This window comes from Arxiozyma heterogenica, assembly GCF_036370985.1.
Source record: "Arxiozyma heterogenica strain weizmannii chromosome Unknown scaffold_23, whole genome shotgun sequence".
Lineage (NCBI taxonomy): Eukaryota > Fungi > Ascomycota > Saccharomycetes > Saccharomycetales > Saccharomycetaceae > Arxiozyma > Arxiozyma heterogenica.
The window spans coordinates 1-4,387 of record NW_027042676.1 but is presented as its reverse complement, the minus strand read 5'-3'; the positions used below and the strand labels follow the sequence as shown (position 1 = coordinate 4,387).

Genomic DNA, 4,387 nt, shown 5'->3' with positions numbered 1-4,387 from the left:
AATATGAACGAATTTTTAGACGCTATTGATGCATCTACGGCTACAGAACATCATACCACCGCACCAACCACTACTCCTGCTCCAACTACTAACCTAACCGCTGACCCTACTTCTGCTCCTGCTCCAGTCCCATCCGATTCCAAATACTACAGTACTGCTCCAATGCGCTTCTCTGGTCGCTATGATTTATTTAAACTACCAGATTTCCTTGTTACTGTCGAAGCACAACTTTATGCTCGAAACCTCCAAACAGATGTGGATCGTATAGCTTTTTTTGGCCGAAACTTAACTGGACCCGCTGCTCAATGGTATGTCCAATGGATCCGTAATCATGACCAACATTCCTATGAACAATTCCTTGTGGATTTTAAAAATAAGTTTATTGGTATGATCGACCCTCATGCCATCCTCAATGCGTTCCAACGCTTGAAGGAAGCTACCGTTGGCATTGACGCTTATAATCAAAAGTTTTCACAACTATTAGCTTTGATGCCTTCAAACATTTGGACTCCCAAGGGAGAATTACTTTTTTATTATCGCGGTCTTACTCCTGATACTGCCCGTATGGTAGCTCTAGCTCGCCCTACCACTGTTGATGCTGCTATGGAAGCTGCCAGTGAAACAGTTTCCATCACCAACCGTTCATTTCCTACCTTCACCACCTATGATATGGATGGAGACATCCATATGACCGCTGCTCTTAACCCAGTCCCTATGGACTCTACTACTGATCATCATCCTCAAGTTGCTGCTGTTTATCGTTCACACGGAAGAGGGGGCAGAAAGGGAAATCACAAATCTTCCCAAGCAAACAAACAACCAATTAAGCGTCCCTCTCGTCAATATTGTATTGATCATGGTTTATGTTTCTATTGTTACAAGCCATTACACCGCTACAGTGACTGCCCTAACCGTAAGGCGAGCAGTCCCAAATGAAAAACAATTCCACAACAACACCGTCACACTAGCTCCCATCGTGTCCGCTCCCCATCCACTCGTAGGCAACAGTTGCCAAATTAAAATGTTTATTAAAGAAAAACCTGTCAATGTTTTAGTGGATACTGGTTCCCCCACATCATTTATTAGAGCCGATATTGCTGACAACCTCAAGTTAACACGTTCTACCGCTCCGCCATTCCGTTTTAGAGGTGTTGTATCATCCGAATCGTCATACACTAACGAATCCACCGAAATTTTACTTGAACTCGATGACATAAAAATTAAAACACCCGTATACATAACTGATGCTATTACTTTTGAAATCATAATAGGACACCCGATTATATCATCTCACCCGCTGCTCCACAAGATATTAAATAACAAGAAACCGGTCCCTGAATACATTGTATCCGTACTTACCGAGAATGATACCGAAGAATTAGATGTTGAAAATGCTGCTGCTGTGTTTGCTATAAAGATTTCTGAAACAGATACAGATGATCGATTTGATAAACTACCTCGCTGGTTAAAAGAGAAATATTCTGCTACGGTCCGCGATGATTTACCACCTAAGAAATTCGCTGAACCTCCAAAGGTTGAACACGAGATCGAAATTAAGCCGGGTGCACGCCTGCCTAGAAGACAGCCATATCAGACGACACCAAAAATAGAACAAGAGATAAACCTGATCGTTGCCGACCTTCTCGAAAAGAAATTCATTGTACCCTCCAAGTCACCCTGTAGTTCACCAGTGGTTCTAGTTAAAAAGAAAGATGGTACATATCGTTTATGTGTGGACTACAGAGCTCTAAATACTGTGACAATCAAAGACCCGTTTCCATTACCTAGAATCGACAACCTATTGGCCAAGATTGGCTCTTCAACCATTTTTTCAACTTTGGACCTCCACTCAGGGTATCACCAAATACCTATGAAAATGGACGATCGTTTCAAAACCGCTTTTGTTACTCCTAATGGAAAGTATGAATATACCGTCATGCCGTTTGGTCTCGTTAATGCTCCAAGCACGTTTGCTCGTTATATGGCTGATTTATTTAGGGACTTACCATATGTCTGTGTTTACCTCGACGATATTTTAATTCACTCCCGTTCCGTTGATGAACATTGGAAACATATAGACATCGTATTGCAAAGGTTAACTCAAGAAGGATTAATTGTAAAAAAGAAAAAATGTAACTTTGCCGCTAAATCTGTTGAATTTTTGGGATACACTATCTCTGCTAATAAAATCCAACCGTTGATCTCGAAATGTGCAGCTATAGAACAATTTCCCACTCCCAGAACAATTAAAGAAGCTCAAAGATTTTTGGGTATGATAAACTATTATAGACGCTTTATACCCCGCTGCTCTCACATCCAACAACCGATTCAGGATTACATACATGGTAAAAGTAAGTGGTCGACGGATCAAGATGAGAGCTTTAACACATTAAAGTCACACCTAATCTCAAACCCAATATTAGTCTCCTTTAAACACGATGGTCATTACAGATTAACAACCGACGCTTCAAAGAATGGATTAGGTGCTGTACTCGAAGAAGTGAATGAGCAAGGAAAAATTCTCGGGGTCGTGGGTTATTTTTCAAAAACTTTACAAGGCGCTCAAAAAAATTACTCTGCTGGAGATCTTGAACTCCTAGCCATTGTCGAAGCCTTATCACATTTTAAATATATGCTTCATGGCATGCATTTTATATTGAGAACAGACCATATTAGTTTACTAACGGCACAAAAGAACAAAGAACCCTCTCGTAGAGTAATTAAATGGTTAAATGAATTAGCCGAATATGATTTTAAACTAGAATACTTAGCAGGTCCAAAGAATGTAGTAGCTGATGCTATTTCCAGAGCAGATTACAATATTGCTGCTATTGAAGATGCTGCCGTCACATTAGATCCGAAAAATTGGTACGAAGAATACCTAGCTGACCCATTATGTGCTGCCTGTTTTGTTTATATTACCAAACTTGATACAAAAGACTTACCCATTTGCAACTCATCATTGTTCAAGAAATATATGAAGAAATTGAACTTATCAAGAACCTTTCGCCATTGTTTTACAATTAATGACAATATTATTTACTTTAAAGAACGCTATGTTGTTCCCGACGCTAAACGAAATGAAGTCCTTCGAATATATCACGACCATGGCCTTTATGGTGGTCATTTCGGTTCAACCGTTACATACAATAAAATTGCAAGTCGTTATTATTGGCCAAAATTACACCACTCTGTTAATGAATATGTCTCTTCCTGTATACAATGCCAGTTGATTAAATCTCATCGCCCTAATAGACAGGGCTTATTGATGCCTTCTGAAGTTCCCGAAGGTCGATGGTTAAATATTAGCATAGATTTTGTATCTGGTTTACCTAAATCAGAACAAGGTAACGACATGATTATGGTTGTAGTCGACATGTTTTCAAAAAGAACTCACTTAATTGCTGGTAGTTACCCATTTGATACTACTTCCGTTATTAATGCTTTATTCCGTTATATTTTCGCTTACCATGGATTTCCATATTCCATTACTTCAGATAGAGACCCTCGTTTTACCTCTACAGAATACCAAGAAATGGCAAAAAGGTTGAATATAAAATTGAAAATGTCCACAGCAAATCACCCACAAACAGATGGTCAAACTGAACGTACAATACAGATCCTTAATAGGTTATTAAAGACTTATACTGGTAACAATCATAGACAATGGGATCGTTTACTTCCTCACATCGAATTCGTCTATAACTCTACTCCCAATCGCGTAACCAAGACAGCTCCTTTTGAAGTAGATATTGGATACATCCCTAATGAACCAATCATAGTTACAGGAGATGCTGTTTCTTCCCGTCATGATTCAACACAAGAACTAGCCACAAAGTTGAAAGCACTTACTTTACGCACAAAAGATTTCTTAACTGAGAATCAGATCAACATGGAAGTTACACATAACAAAGGGAGGAAGGAAGTTACCTTTGAAATTGGTGATTTTGTACTGCTACATCGTGATGCTTATTTTAAGAGAGGTCAATATCTAAAGCTACAACCCATATACGTTGGCCCATTTAAGGTAGTTAAGAAAATAAATGACAATGCTTACGAATTAGATTTACCTTCGACGAAAAAGACTCACAGAGTTATTAATGTTGAGAAATTAAAACCGTTAAAACGTAGAAAAGACCGCTATCCAAAAGATCCGCCTAATACTGCTGCCGAAAGGAAATTAAGAGTACATGAAATTATTAATGTAGTCGGTTACGATAAAGATAACAAAGTGTTTTATTGTCATATGGAAGATGTTGATCCGACTATTACAGTAGAATATCCAGTAGAAGAATTTAACTTACTCCCAACAAATATTGGTCAATCTTTAATTGACAATTTCGTACAATTATGGAAACAAGGTTCCCAAGAGAGAGAGGAAGATGTT

At 38.7% G+C, this 4,387-nt stretch overlaps 1 pseudogene; it reads left to right on the top strand.

The window, feature by feature from the left end:
* The first annotated feature begins 1,936 nt into the window (after nt 1-1,936).
* On the top strand, nt 1,937-4,057 carry PWA37_002846 (hypothetical protein; annotated as a pseudogene).
* The last annotated feature ends 330 nt before the right edge of the window (nt 4,058-4,387 follow it).